At 37.1% G+C, this 16,826-nt stretch overlaps 1 pseudogene; it reads right to left on the reverse strand.

Annotated features, from left to right (window-relative positions):
• Nucleotides 1-911: 911 nt before the first annotated feature.
• On the reverse strand, nucleotides 912-16,005 carry LOC132641880 (disease resistance protein Roq1-like; annotated as a pseudogene).
• Nucleotides 16,006-16,826: the final 821 nt, after the last annotated feature.

Raw genomic sequence — 16,826 nt, forward strand, 5'->3', positions numbered from 1 at the left:
GTTTACAACAAATTTTTGCATATAGAAAATAAACTACAATCACAAAATAAATAAAAAGAGTGATTTAATATATCAAGATTGTGAGTACAAATCTGTTCATCCCTTGATTCTTCTCTCCTATTTTTTTCTCCGTAATTCGGGGGGTCGTTAGTAGCGTATTTCTCGAACGTAGAATGATTTGGATTTGCATATGTGTGGACTTTCTTGGGATGTATTTGATCTGTGTGAAAGGATATTGTGGATCTTCTTGAATATTTGGTTGTTAAGAAATAGTCAGCCACATATTGAGCTCTTTTTGAATACTCATGAGTTTATGGGATATTTGAGATCTGGCTTAATATCTTGTCAAGGGAATACGTGTCCCTATATATAGAAGTGAGCTAAGGTTTAGGATAGAGTAGTCTCCAAGAAATCCCAACAAACCTTAGAATTTGAAGATGAATTGGACTCGTCTTGTAAAGTCCTACAAAATATTGATGCCTACAAATGCCGTCTTGTAAGCTTGGGCCTCGGCCTTTTCTTGTTAATGGCGGTTTTTAAAAAAAAAAAAAAAAAAAAAAAAAAAAAAAAATTGGTGATGGACCGATCGGGTGTGGTAGATGGTGGGGCATTTTATTAAATGTCTTTTGCGCACTAAATTAGTGCGCAAAAGGTACTTTTGTAACCCTTTTTTCTTATGGGTTATTTTGGTCCAAAAACACAAATACTAGGTCATTTAAGTTGCGGATTGTAAGTATAATATGGCAGTGAATCAATGACATAGACAACTTTGACGAAAACACGGTTTTCAATCTTCCCGTGGGATAATTGGATTATGCCATATTTTCTAAAGAATGTTCTCATGTAGCAACAACCACCAAGTAAAGGTTCTCACAGCCATTAATCTAATATAAAACGGCTTGAATCAAGAATCAAAAATTATTGTTTGCAATTTTTTTTCCTTTTAACCTTAGACTTCGCATTCACATCGAAATAAATAAAATAAAAAATTCAAACTATCATAAACTACGTTTCTCATGGCAGTCTTTCCAAAGGAAAGCATCGACTAGGAAGCACATATTTAAACCTGTCTCTAACACGATTGTTCTTCATTGTACAATAATCCCAATGATATTTTACATGGATAATAACATCCTCCTATAGTTTTCCTTAGTAGTTCCCGTCATGATCCAACACGGAGCTACTTACTGACAGGCTTCATAATGCAGCAAAGTTTGATTGAATTTCATTCCACCTCTGTAGACTGCTGCGATAAAATTGTCTATTACCCTTGTAGATCAACTGAACTCCCCATTGTCTCACAATGCGCCCCGGGATAGATGCCTCAAATAGGCGATACTGGATAAGGTTCTTAACGTCTGCTGCGCCAGATGCCTGCAACGAAGAATACAATGGTATGCAGGTAAAGCAAACACACCAGCCATAAAGTTCTGGATACCGTGCCCACTTTACATTCTTTCTCTAGCACTGTATTATTGTGTCAATTTGGCTTTGATGAATGTATAGTCATACTTCCCTGATAGCCCCGAATCAGGATCAAAGAAACCTTCTCCCATGAGAGTCACACAGCATATAGCAAAGCCTTCAAACTCATCATTGTACCAATCATTAGGCAGTTCAAACGAGATCGTTTGCCTAGTACTTTGATGTTTAAACCACATGGGAATTGCAGCTCCAGGAAAGACAATAGAGCAACTTACACGGTGATCAGAGTTAAGGGAAGGGATGAGCACATCATCCATATTGTTTGAGAGAAACAAACAAAAGATCTCATCCAAAACTGAGCTTCCACTGCTCTTTTCTTTATAAGATGGTTGATCAAATCTATAACTGGTGAAGGAGACCAAATTCAATCTCAGATACATCTGTAGCTCTTTAGTACTTTGTTTGGCCAGAAAGTCATCTGCATATAATTCCTCTATACTTGAAGGAAGCTTGGGAAGTCCCTTCAGTTTCTGACAGCATGTTATGTTGAGATATTGAAGCCGACAAAGCAGACTGATGCCGTCAGGTAAAGAAGTAAACTCATTTCTACTCAGGTTTAATTCCAATAAATTGGGCAAGAGTATAAGAGCATTAACTTCATCATCAGATAAACAACCACTGAGATCTAAGCTTCTCAACGTGTGCAAATCACCAAATGAAGATGGGAGTATCAAACTCCCAGAGAATTGGCACTTATTTCCTCTTCTTAGTGACAGGACTTCAAGTTTGCTGAAGTTCCGAATAAAATCTGGTAGTTGAAGAATGGCTGTGTTGCCAGCATAGAGCTCCTCCAGCTGTTGTAGATCAACTAGGCTCTCTGGAAAGATCTCAAGTTTTGAGCAGCCTTTAAGATTCAAAATTCTTGGCTTTCTCATCTCAGAAACCTCGGTTTGGAGTATTACAAGGTTCTTACATGAATGCAAATCAAGCAAGCTGACACCACTTAGATGTCCTATTGATGAGGGCAGCTCCCCTATTGCGGTACAGCCTAAAAGGAGCTCTGAGAGCAAGTCCATTATTCCCCTAATTTCTGGAAATTTTTGTAGTTTCTCACAACCAGAGAGGTTAAAGCTTTCAAGAGATTCCATCTGAATACCACTTGATAACAACTCAACACTTTTGCAGTTTTCCGTGTCCAGAAAAATAAGCTTTTTAAGATTCCCTATGGATGGATCAACCTTTACCAAGCTAACACAACCTTTCAGGACAACTCTCCGCAGATGTGGGATATCTGAAAAATTGGGCGTGCTGAGTAAACTCTCAGAAAAACTTAAATTTAGGATTGTCAACTTGTCAAATTCCTGCTTATGAAAAGCAAAAGAATAGTCAGTATTAATTTTTTTCTTATTTCATTAAAATATAACTCTTTTTTCAAGACTTAGAACTCTGTTATTGAGATAGATCAACAAACACCTTTGGCTCCTCACAAAGTCGACCAAGAGAACTAAAAGTCATTTTGAGCGCAACAAGGTTCTCTGGTTCAAAATTTGCTGGAAGAGATTCAAAAGTGTAGTATCTCCAATCAAGCCATATCAAGCTACTGGGCAGATACTTAATAGGTTCAGCAACAGGATCATGACGTCGGACCTCGTCCCCTTTGACCATGAGTAACCTAAGACAAGGCATCTTTCTGAAAGCTTTGCTAAACTTGCATATATGTCGGTCTAAGCCAGTTGGTACCGCTATACCTCTAACTGACTGTGCCTTCTGAAAGAAAAGATTAAAATAAAGTAACTCGACTAAACCAGAATTCACATCCAAGCTCAGACCCTATTCTGCTTTAACATACAAATCTTACTCTATATCTTTATTTTTATTTTTATTTCTTTGGTTGTACTTAATAGACCATAATAGGGCTAGGAAAATAATAAAATTACCAGTATAACATTTATATCTGCCTTCCAATTAGAAGTTCAATAAAAAAAAAAATCATGAATTGATTAAATCTGCATTACATTCTGATGCAACAATTTCTTACCATACAGTGTAGCACTTAAGAATTGATTTGATGATGTCTTCAACTAAACCTACAAAGAAAGCAAAGCTAAAATTGTAACCTACCAAACAATAGTTTCCATCATTATTATCTAAAATAGAGTACTTTCTAATTCTTGAAATTCAGATATCAAGTTCCAACATGTATTTCCTCATAAACTCTCCTGTAAGGAGTAAACTTCACTAGAAACTCTTTTACAAGAAAAATGTTCTTCTCAAATAGTACCCTATGCCATCAGTCAAATTATTTTTAGGAGAAGAGAACTTACAAAAACATTAAAACATTTGATTAGAAAGTAAACTTAGAATAAAATAATTTTTTTGAGAGGACAAAAATCAGTGATCTATACTTCAGCTAAAATGAAGAAACCGAGCTAACATATAAGAAGCAATATAAGAAATAATAGGAGCACAAGATTCTGCAGGTAATCATAATTAAAACTAGACCTCTCGTAAATGTATACTGAGGAAACTACTCCAATTTACATATTCCAAAGGCGCTGAGGTAGTCTATGAAAACTGAATATGTGATTAACCTGTTCATGTAGATGACTATGTGAGACATGTATGCTGCAAAGCAGTCCGAAAGTGCATATACAAAGTTACAAGGGTATATTATTTGTGCCTAAACACTGGAAAGAACTAAGAAAATATGTTATAACTGGATGTCTACTATTTGTGAAATCCAAACAATGCAAACAGAAAATGGAAAAATCTCCATATTCACTACCATTAGAGGATATATGTACCTGATTTGCAGAAAAAACAGTTTTTATATCTTTTTCATGCCATATTCTAGTGTGATTCCATGGCATGTCCTGTTCACCATCACGTGCCACTTGTTGACCCATTTGTTCTATCAAATCATGCATCTCAATCCTTCCTTCTGAAATATATAAAAGTGATCTTTTAGCAAGGACATCTATTCCTACCTCTGGATCCAAACCAAAACTTTTTAGTATTTCTTTCACATAATCTTCCCTTCTTCCTCTAAAGAAACATGCAATATCAAGAAATATATTCTTGACTTTGGGGGTCAATTCATCTAGACTCAGGCGGAGCTGCTCAATAACATCTTTGTTCCCAGTGTCTTGGAGTCTATCTAAAGTACTTCTCCACACATTTACGCCTCGTTTGTTGAGAAAACTTCCCAAGACCTTAAGAGCTAAGGGTAAGCCTTGAGCATAATCTACTACGGACTTGGAGAGTTTGAGAAACTCTATATCCGGCGATGGTTTTTGAAAGGCATGGAAACTAAAAAGTTCAAGAGCCTCCTGCTTAGACAATTCAGAGACAGGATATAATTGGTTGTGGTCACGAAGTAAATCACTGTTTCTAGTTGTTATAATGATTCTACTACCATCAGCATACCAGTCAGGCACTCCAACTAAATTCTCCAATTGGTACTCATCATCCACGTCATCAAAAACTATTAAGACATTCTGGAGATAGTTTTTCTTTAATCATGCTCGCTCCTTGACGAACACCTTGTATGTCAACTGATTTAACATTTAAGATTCTTGAAAGGAGTGTTCTCTGCAAGTGCATCAGCCCATTCATCTTTGATTCATCTTGAACTTTTTCAAGAAAACAAGACCTCTGAAACTGCTGAGAAATCTTGTCATAAAGTTTTCCAGCAATAGTTGTCTTCCCCACGCCACCCATGCCCCATATTCCGAGAAAACAAACACCACCTGATCCAACTCCCAACAACGACTCCACTCTACCAATTCGAGCTTCGATTCCCACTAAATACTTTTCGGTAGCTGAAATTGAGCAGTGCATATTTGGAAAATTATTGTTTATAATCTGGTCAATACATTTTGCTTCATTCCTGCCAAGTAAAAGCACAATTAGGGGTAAGTGAAACATAATAAATTCTAAAGAAGCCAAAAGTGGTGCCTATATTACGCCCAATGCTTCTTTATAACTATATAACATGTCAAAGGAAACAAGAGATCTCATAAAAAAGTTATCTAGCAAAAATGGTGCTCCCTGTGTCACCTTTTCTCTTACCTTACATTCCAACCCACCCCAACCTGTTTGGGGGTTCACCTAAAGTGTGTTCTGTCCAGAAACTTTAATAATACATCCAGCTGAATTCTACCCACATGAGGTAATTTAATCTTTTATATTTTAAATTAGATAAAAGATCTAGAAGTACTGTCATTAAAATCAGAGCTTTAATTATCAAGGAAAAAAGTCAAGAGTATATGGAATTGATTTTTTATGTTTTTACTAATCAGAAACTAAAGAAATTAACTGATCCATTAATCTTTCATCATATTCTTGAAAAGTTAGTTTAGTTTATTTAAAAAGGTAAAATCCAGAAATTGACAGTTCAAACAGCATAATTGAAAAAAGATGAACAGGTCTCGTGAAAATTGAATCAGACTCAAGGATTCTATGGAGCTACTACTCACCCACTGGCAGTTTTGCGAACATCCCATCCTGCTATATTCGCTGCGTTACGTAGAGCGTCCTTCCACCTCTGCAACTTCTCCAAATCAGCACCCTTGAGATCTGCCTCGTGCTTGGCCAGTGCTTTAGCAAAGCTATTTCTCTGCATGCGCACATCTGATTGCTCAACCTTATAGAAGACTGGGATGGCTTCCTGACCCTTGTCTACACACTACATGATCTTCGCGAGCTCCTCTAAGCACCATGTGGATGAAGCATAGTTCTCAGAGAAGATGATAATGGCAGTTCTTGACTCCTCAATGGCTTCCGAGAGCTCTGATGAAATGAATTTTCCTCTTTGAAGTTTCTCATCGTCCTTGAATGTCTTGATTCTTCTGTCTTCTAAACATTTGTAAAGATGAGCGACAAAGTTATTGCGGGTATCTTCCCCTCTAAAACTCAAGAAAGCATCATATTTCCATTTTCCGAAGGATTCATATTTGGAAGCCATGAGTTGTGTTGGAGTTCTGGTGATCTGCCAAAAAAAAAAGAGGTGAATTCTTTGGGATTAACAGTCCAGGAGGGAAAAGAATGGATGTATAAGAAGTGGAAAATCTCCAGGAACATTTAAAGAAAGTAGTGTATAAAAATTTGGTATCATTTTCCCCCACTTCTTCTCAGTCTCTTTTACATTCACTTTTCTTATTAGTTGCCCCCTCTTTTTTTTTTTTGAAAAAAAATGTTTATATTTAGTCCCTAACTCAAAATGTCAAATTCAATGGATCCTTAATTGTATACTCAATACTATTGGACTAAACCACTGTCAATGGATAACATACATATCTGCTCACCTGAGAAAAATGGTAGCTCGGACACTAATACCATTACAAGAGAGTTGAGCTGGTGACACTATTTTAAAATTTTGCATAATGGTAAAAGAAGAGATTGAAAGGGAGATTGAAGTGGAGAGAACGGATATGGTAGTTCATTTAATAGAGCGATTATATGGCTATCAGACTGGTTTGATGGTAGAGACAGGGAAGATTATCCTTTTTAGGTAATGCTACATGTATTTCCCATGATAGATATTTATCTCATAAGATCTAATGAATATTGAATGTCAGAGAAATTGGGCTGCATGTTGAGATTGCTGAAAGGCTTATCAAAGAAAGGTATGTACACCATCCTCGTGTTTTAAATGAATCTGGAAATCATGAAAAAAATTGCATCTTTTATCCTGTCTTCAAGTCTGAATTTAAAAGTACACAGGAAGAAAGTGTACAACTGTCATTATTCCAAAAGAGCCCTTCACAATGACGACTCTCTTTTGAAACCATGCAAGCATCAAGTCAATCATTTCCCAATACTCATACATGTTCTAAAATACCTTGAAACAAGCAACCTATTCACATCCAATCATCCGTTTTTTTCCTTACCATTGAAAACCGCTTCTTGTTTTACCTTTCATCCTCAAAAGTCTCGCATCATCATATTATCTCTACTGTAAAATCCACACCCTCATTCTATTCTCCAATGGAACAACAAGCAACAACCTCCGCGACTCCTCAAAAGCCCCAAACCACTTCTTCAACCACTTTCAAGTTTCAACCCTATTACCACCACCATTTATAATTTCGAACCCAATTATGCCTTAATTATCAACAAAGAAATACCCGCAAGTACAGTTTCAACCTCTAACCCAAAAATCCAAAATCCTAGGAGAACCAAAGCAATAGCATGTCACATAGATGGACCAATTCGCTCTGATGATTCTCAATTCGACCCATCTCTAGTATCCTTCTCTGACCATTCCAATGTTCTTGAAACGCTAGTGATCTACTTGAAGTACAGGGAGAAGAGACTCGAAGCCTGACTTGCAAAATGTCAGAGTTAAAAGGAACATACGATACAGGTCCTCTAGAGCAGATATATTAAATTATTGTTACAAAAGTTGCAGTAATAGAGGAGACAGGGGTAGCTCATGTAGTAAGATCTATTGAGGAATTAGTGGTTGAAAAAGACAAAGTAGAGGAAAAGATGGTGGAGCAGACAGTGAGGGGGAAAACCCGCAACTGAAGCACATTCACCTGCTGGGGTACATGATGCAGAAGCTAGAGTAAGTTTCGCTGGTGTTGGTGACAAGACAGAGGTGGTAGATGAACCGGTGGAAACTGCAAAATCGGTAATAGAAATAGTGTCTGGGTTACTGGAAAGTTTGGGTGAGAGTGATGCAAAGGCAACTGAATCAGATCAAAATCTTGAACCCTCCGTTGATGCTCAGGGAGATTCACCAACAGCTGACACCCATGTGCCCATAGAACAAGTTGTTGAACTTGGTCTAACAGTATAAAAGGATATTCCAATAGAACAGGCTACTCAACCTATCACGGCAGCTCAACAGAATTGGAGGCCTAAGGTGAGGCCTTAATTAGAGGCCTAAAACCTAAACAAACTTCATACATACTTTATTTGAAATTTATTTTTGCTAACTTTTTTTAGCTGCAAAATTATTACTTAATAATTGTTATAATAGATTTCTTTGATTTTTTTCAATTGTTAATTTTAGGCAAGATTTTATGAAATCCAACGTTAAAAACATCCTTCCACTAAGGAAATCATTAAAGGAATTGTTGACATAATTCTATAAGCATTAAGTTGAGAAATTTTAGATAAAAATAATAGGATTAGAACGATAGAATCTAATTCAAGAAGTTGATAACTTGATATACCCACTTTGATCATATGCTTGCTACAATGCTTGACAACATAAAAAAAAAATATATTGCAATACACTTTGCTCAATACTTTTCGACTATTGGCTCTTATTTATGACAAAGTATTACTCTAACTTATCAGAGATTTGAAGAAAGAGAGTACAAAAAGAGTTGAAGAGAATAAACTAATACTATGAGTGAAAGAGAGTATGCAAAGAGTTAAATAGAATAAAATAATGTGAGTGCTTGCGGAAAGAATGTAAGAAGGCAAAACAGCATTTTTTTAATTTCTTCTATTCGAAAAATGTTAAAGAGAATAAAATAATATAAAATTTCTAAAAATATTGTACTTTTTTTAATCATAAATGAGTAATCTCTTTAAGGAGAAATTAACACATAATTTATTTGGGGTAAAATTTGGGGCCCCCCAAAATTGGGGCCTAAGGCAAATGCATTATTTGCTTACCCATAGAGCCGGGCCTGCAACCTATCCAGGAAAGGCAGCTGCTGATAAAGGTAATAATGACGACGATGATGTGCTCATTACTGACTTTGTGATGAAAAAGATGTCTAGGCTTAGAAAGGCATCTGGTGGTCCAGTTCTAAAGCCCAATAATGAAATAGCTGAGGAAGGTTCTTCAACAGTACTCAGAACCCCACATACCAAGGGACAAAAGAGGAAGCTGAGAAAGATCTAAAAAAGGCAATGTTGGCAAGCAAAAGAAGCATTGCTCTAAGAACAAGGGCTACTAAGTCTACTTCAGTATCTTTACCTGAATCGGCAGAGGAGAGAGAGAATACTAAGAGCGAAAGGAAAAGAAAGGGTAAGACGCTGGTCACTCCAAGGTCAAGACCAACTGCGACAAAGAAACGTTTTAGATAACCTGTTTCATCTAAGCAAAAATATCAGTTCAAGCTGGTGGATCAGCCAACTGAGAGTGAAAAGGATGAATCTTCCAAGTCAAAGGACCGAGACTTCAAAGACATGAAAAACTACTTCGACTCAGAGGAATTAAAAGATACAACCAAGCGGACAATCTTGATGATCAAAAGGTAGTCAGTACTGAGAGGTAGAGTAGTCACTAGTCATGAGGGAGCTGAGATGGATGTATTGTTAGAAAGGATTGAGCGCTAAGGATGGAGTAACCTGTTTCTTCCGAGAGATAAAAAGAGAAAGATATGCAAAGAACAAGTTATTTAATTCTATATTAGTGCTACTTTTAATGGAGAGCAACTCACTAGCACTGTGCTTGGAGTTGAAATTGCGTTAAATGTTCAGAAGTAGGGTGAAATTTTCCGCATGTGCCCTCAGTGGGTTAGGAAAAGTATACAGAGAATGAATGGTCGTCACTCCAAGGAATGGCAAGTGTTGTGGACATCACAAGAAATTTCTCAAACAACCCACCAGCCAAGCACCATAAGAGGGTACTGAAAAGAGAGATGCCCAAGCTTTACCAACTATATTTTGAAGTAGTTCATCGTATGGTTGTGCCTAGGAAGGAAGGGAGGGCTGAGGCAGTCTTCTTGGACATGGCACTCATGGAGCTTCTCGACACTAGAGTCTTTCCAGTCTCATGATTCAACACATGTATAGGATCTCTCTGCGAAAGAATAAAGGCCATGGGTTGGCCTATGGGTTCTGGTTGGCTGAAATCTTAGACTATTTCAAAGTTCCCATTAAAGTCTGGCAGTATTAGATGGCGAAGGATGTCATTAGGACTTTGGAACTTCTTGTTGGGGATGCTGATGAGGTGCTGCAAATCTTAAGGGATCAACTTGCAACCGACGAGGCTGAGATTGCAGCATTGAAGAATAAGCATCACTATGACATATGTTGCAGATCAAGTATAAATGTGAGCAAGAAGTTCTAAATGCTCAGATTTTGAGTCTGCAGATTACACTAGATGAGGAGAAGGCAGAAAACACTAAGATTATACAGGATATAGTCGCTACTCTTTCTAAAGACTCCTTCTCAACCTCCAAACCATCCTCCTAGTTTCCCTCAGTTATCCCTTCTGTTCAATCCCTGACCCCTGTTCTAAAATCACAGGTCTTGGTTTCTTTTGGTCAGTATGTTTGTTTGATACCTCAGTGTTGGTGTTTTTTTTTATGACATGAGAACCCGCAGCAGTTAACTTTCGGGTGCGCACAAGATAAACCCAGCTCCTCTACAATAGCTCGCAAACCACACATGAGAGATAACCCGGACTAGGCAAGCCCCGTGGAACGAGCTCGACCCAGATAGCAAATCCCCTGCTGTCGTAGGCAAATGGTTTCGAACCTGAGACCTCCATTATGAAAGCCCCATGCTCAACCAACTGAACCACCCTTGCGGGTTGTCTCTGTGTTTGTGTTCTCTTTCAATGATAATGGAAACTGTTTTGCTCTCCTATATTTCTTTGTTATCTTTTTGTGCTTCAAAATATTCAAGAAGATATAAATTGAGCTAATGTTTCTATTGTGTGTATAAGTGATAGCCCCACTGGCCATGAGTTTTATATTGCAAGTTCAAATTAATGCTTAACTTATCTGGAATAACTTTCTAATGATGTCAAAAGGGGGAAGTGTTGTGTAATGCATATAACCGATATATGCTAACCTAGTTCAATCTTAGTTGTTGGTGTTCATTTTCTAGGCTTTGAGATGTCTGGAACAAGTTACACAAATGCTTAAAAACATGGGTTTGTCATCATCAAAAAGGGGAAATTTGCCGGCATAAGCATGCGTGTGTTTTGATGATTGACAAAGTAAATGAACAAGGCAAGTAAACCAGGTTTAGAGACAAATGCTTGAGATAAAAGGATTGGACTTAACAAGGTGGATGAACCAAGTCTGTAAACATGTTCTATCCAAGAGACAAATGAAGACAAAGTGAATGAACCAACTGTAAGGTGAAGTGAATGAACCAGAAAATGCAAGACCAGGGTGATTGAAACAGGTCTATGGACATTTTCCATCTCAGACACTGAGACGATATAGAGATGAATGAGACAGGTGCTTGAACCAGGTCCAAGAACATGTTCCAACTCAGAGTCCTACTGCGAGTACGATTTGTGATTTATCGTAAAGACTTGGCAGACAAGTTGCAGGGTTTCTTGCCATAATTTTCAAGATACTTCAGACTTCTACAAGGACATCGAAGCCGCGTGAAAGCAAGAATCCCAAGTCAACTCAAACCCTAACTCTCATTATGGGCCTTACCATGTAGGGATTGAGTTCAGCCTATGCAAACCTAATACTATATATATCCAAGTCCTGCTATGAAGAAGGGAGAGAAAATCAGAATATTGAGCAAACCATGTCAATGCAATAATTGAGAGAGTTCTGATTATAGAAGTGAGACCTGATACAACGAAGAAGACTGAAGAATTTGTTTCATAGAGTTTATGATTACAGTTCTTGAGTCTAGAATCTTGTATTAGGAGTGTTTATCAAGTTGTACCTTTATTAGCTTTCAGAGAAGCAATATTCATAGGTATAACGTTATTCAAATTCAACTTCAAGTTGGGATAACTTGAAGTGGGCTCATTAGTATAGGGAGATTAGTGAGATAGCAATTAGAGTTTAGCTTCTAGGTTACAGAGTCTGTAACTTGAATTTGCAAATGCTCACCATGGTAGTGGTGTTCGAAAAAATCCTACAGAGGTGTAGGTCGTGGTTTTTTTCACCCTTTGTGAGCGGGGTGGTTTCCAGTAAATATTGTTGTGTCCTTACGTTTCTGTTCTTATTATTCCAGATAGAATAATGTGATCTATCCTATAGGCGAAAAATTGGTATACATTAGGATAAAGAACTGGTCGTGCAGATTAACCAATAGTTTATTGTCTTGCCAAAGAAGGCCTCGCCCCAATTTATCCATGCGTTTTCAAAAGATCTCGGTGTAATGTATAAAAAGGAATTGAATACGTTTTAGACCTACTGAGCCAAAATTTATTTAAATATTTTTTCATTTGAAATGGATTAGATCTTGTTTAAATCATGTTTGAGTATACACTTCTGCATTTATTGTTGGAAGCTTACAAGCTAATGTTGATTGCAATGAAGTTTCACCTGACTTTTTATTTCAAATGTTGAAACTATGATTTGATAAAAATCTTTAAGGTTTTATATCAAATGTCAAATGCATTGAATGTTCCATAAAGTTCTGTCCCAACATAAGTTAGAGAGAGTTGATAATAATTACTTAATGATTACTATAATGGTGTGTACTCAGCCTTTTGTTTGCCCCTACTTTACATATTTCATGATGAGGTGTGGCACGTGATGAGCATGCTAGGAAGACTCACTTTCCCGAATTATATGGGTGAGTCGTGATAGGTGTTCCCTTGTACTTAGGCGCTTGTCCCGAGTGGTCTTTTACTCCATGCTTTAGAGGCTTCGTAGATTGTCGAGTCGGGTTGTACTAATGGTTATCCGCATTGCATGGACGAAAAATATTTATTGAGATGTAAATTTCTTGATTGATATGAAATGGGGCGAATAAGCCAAGGTTACATGTTTCATGCATGGGTTACAAAATGTTTATGGTTTTCAAAGGCCTTTCGCATTTACTTTAGTTCATATGGTTGGGGCATATCATATGGATTTGGATAGCTCGTGGGTAGAGTGTCGGATGTCGGTCACATATCACTGATGGATTTTGGGCTGTGACACTAGCACCAAAGTATATTGTAGAATTCGATGTCTACTTTTTTGTGAAAGCAATGTCCAAGAGAAAATGGAAAATCTCCCGCATTTTTAACCATTAGAGGACATACATACCTGACTTGCAGAAAAATCAGCCTTCATATATTTTTCATGCCAAAGGCTACTATTGCAGTTCCATGGCTTGTCCTGCTCATCACATGCCATTTGTTGACCCATTTGTGCTATTGAATCACGCATCTCAATCATTCCTTTTGACACGTATAAAAGTGATCTTTTAGTAAGGACATGTATTCCTATCCTTGAGTCAAAGCCCAATCTATCCATTAATCTTATCACATCACGTTTCGCTCTTCCTCTAAAGAAGCATGCAATATGCATAAAGATATTTCTGTACTCGTCACCCAATACATCTAGACTTAAACTAAGTAGCTTAACAATTTTTCTATTTCCGAAATCTTCAAGTCTATGTAATTTATTTCTCAGTTCGTCCATGCCTTGTCTGTAGAGACAAGACCCCACGACCTCCAGAGTTAAGGGTAAGCCTTCAGCACAATCTACTACACAATTCGAGAGCTCTTCAAACTCCTTAACAGGAGCCCGTTGTTGAAAGGTATGCCAACTAAAAAGTTCTAGAGCCTCGTGTCTAGCCAGTCGAGGTACACAATATAACTCATCATGCTTGCACAGTAAATCAGTGTTTCTAGTTGTTGTGATGATTCGACTGCCATCACCAAACCAATCGCGTTTCCCAACTAAACATTCCAACTGATGGGTGTTATCCACGTCATCAAGAACAATTATAACCTTCTTGAGACGAAGAATTCCGCTTGGCCAATAGGCTCTGTCACTTGCCACATCCACAAATTCTTGCTCCAAGATTTGTGAAAGAAGCTTCTGTCTCAAATGGCTCAGTCCATGCTTCTCTGAAACTTCCCTAACATTTGCAAGAAAACAAGACCCTTCAAATTGACAAGATATCTCGTCAAATATTGCTCTTGCAGCAGTTGTCTTACCTACACCACTCATCCCCCATATCCCAATAAATGAAACACCACCACATTCAACTTTCAACAACGATTTTATTTCCTTTACACGAGATTCGATACCCACTAGGTATTTGGTAATGCCTCGAATCTCCAAACTTTTGTCAACAATTTCTTGGATCCATTTGTCCTCCCTATGTCAAAAAAAGAATCTTATAATAAGAAGAAGAAGAAATTGAAACATAATAAATGATAAGGAAGGTAAAAGCAAACCACATTCCAGCTATGTTGCTCGGACCCTTCACTTTTGCCGCCATACCCGTGTCCGACACGACACGACACGGGTTTGGGTACGGAATTCGTGTCGGATCCGGTCAATAGAGATCGGATACTTTGACCGAAATTCATGACCAAATTAAAGAAAAAATTTTGAGATTATGATTTCTCAAGATGACAAAAAGTAGAGATTTGAAGACATGAGATGGCATACCTTCAATATTATGTAGAAAATTTAACTAGTTTCTCGGAGCACACAGTCTAGCACCTAGTAGAATGGAAGATTGAATCACGTGTTTGGTACAAACTACATGTAGGTGCTTCCACAAAAAGCTCTCATAATCTAGGCATATTCTTGTAGCTATATTATTAGAATTTTGAATTATTTTTGCCGAATCCCCGCACCCGTATCCGTACCTGGATCCGTACCCACGAATCTTAAAATTTAGATCATGCCGAGTCCGACCTCTAGATCCATACCCGTATCCGACACCCGCACCCGAGTCCGAGCAACATAGCATTCCAGCACATGCAACATTGAAACTTCTCTAACATTTTCAATACAACTAATACCTGCATATTGACAACAGATCTTGTCAAGTAGTATCTTTCTTGGAATAGTTTTCTTCTCTATCGCACTTATTTATCCCATTACCAAACAAACCCCGTCGATCCCACTAAAAAAATCAAACTTAGGCCACATAAGATTTAATTTCAGAGGATAGATTGTTCAGCTGCAACTTAAAAATTACACAAGCTAAGCTCGTACACACCATAGTTAGCTTGATCTCTTATCAAACAATTCTTTCAAACTCGAGCTTGAAACTCAATCATGAATCTTACTTGACTAGAAAGTTCATGTGATATGGTCCAACCAAAGACAAATGCACATTTAAGCTGGTTAATCAATTTCATATCTGCTGGAAATACAACCAGTAGGATAAAATTCAACTACCTCCAAGGTCAAAAACCAGAGGTCATAAGCAATTCATCCGTCTTACAACATAACAACACCCATAAACAAAGAAGGGGGAAATAGTAGGGCTGGCAAAATCAGCCCATGAAATATGACCCGCTCAATCTGCCCAAGTTTGGGCTGACCAATGACTGCGCTATTTATTATCTCAGCCTATTTCAGCCAACCCATTTCAACCCACGAGAAGTATGCAACTCAAGTTGACCCATGCGAAATCTTTTCAAAAAGACATTTTTGATATGTTATATATAGTCATAATTAAGAAAGAAATAGTTTTATTAGGTACAAAAACTTAACACAAAAAAATTAAAACTTAGTAAGAATTGAGCAAGTTGGGTTATGACCCGCTTTTTAGCCATTCCAGGCAAACCCATTTCGGTCAAGTAACTTTTGGCGGTCAATAACCTGCCATTTTGACCTGCTCAAATTCAACCCAACCCGCCCATTTGACACCCTAGTACCAAATAGAGATGCTAACTTATCCCATGATAAAAGATGCAAGCAATATGTTATGTTAAGTAAACAATTTATACCATTTGTGGAATATTATGCCTCTAACAGAATGAACCATCAGGCAATTGGTATCGTGGTCTGTTATATATTTTACGTAGAGAGTCGGCCAACTTAGTAACCTGGGTTCTTTCCATTGATTACTTGTCCATAAATATATTAAAGAAATTTCTCTCTCTTCCTCCTTTTTCTTTTTCTATATATTTGTTTCCTTATCAGTTTACCCAATTATTTATCCCATTTATTTCATCTCTTTGCGCCAAAACAATTTTTACATATTCCATATACAATCTTCACTGTAATTTTCTCTATTACAATTATAGTTATGCCATGTAGCTTTTTTCTGTGAAGTCCAAATAAAAAAAAAACGTTAAGTTGCTTTATCCATAATTTCTTCACTACTTGAACAAGTTGTTCAGTGTATTTTTTTCGTTGGAATCAAAGTTAATCCTAATAGGGATTTTGTCTTGTCGGAGTAGGAAATGAGTTAAAATATAATATTAGATGTATAATAGGAAGAGAAAGAAAGTATTATAATATATTCATGGGTAAGTTATTAATTATCTAAATCATTAGAGTTTTGTTTTAATTAATTAAATCTTGATCATAAATTCTAACATATGCCATGTGTCCCTAATCTAAGATAGAATTTGAAGAAAATGGAGAGAAGGAAAATGAAAAGGAGTCTAATCTTTCTTTTGTTATATACTGGCAAGTGGCAACAGTCCAATTTACTTTATTGAAGAAATTAAAGTCTATCACGCAAGTGTGGTGACAGGGCACAAAGCTAGTTATTTTTAGTATTTGGATCCCAAGATTTAATTATTAGGTGGCAGAAAT

This window comes from Lycium barbarum, chromosome 1 (genome assembly GCF_019175385.1).
Source record: "Lycium barbarum isolate Lr01 chromosome 1, ASM1917538v2, whole genome shotgun sequence".
NCBI lineage: Eukaryota > Viridiplantae > Streptophyta > Magnoliopsida > Solanales > Solanaceae > Lycium > Lycium barbarum.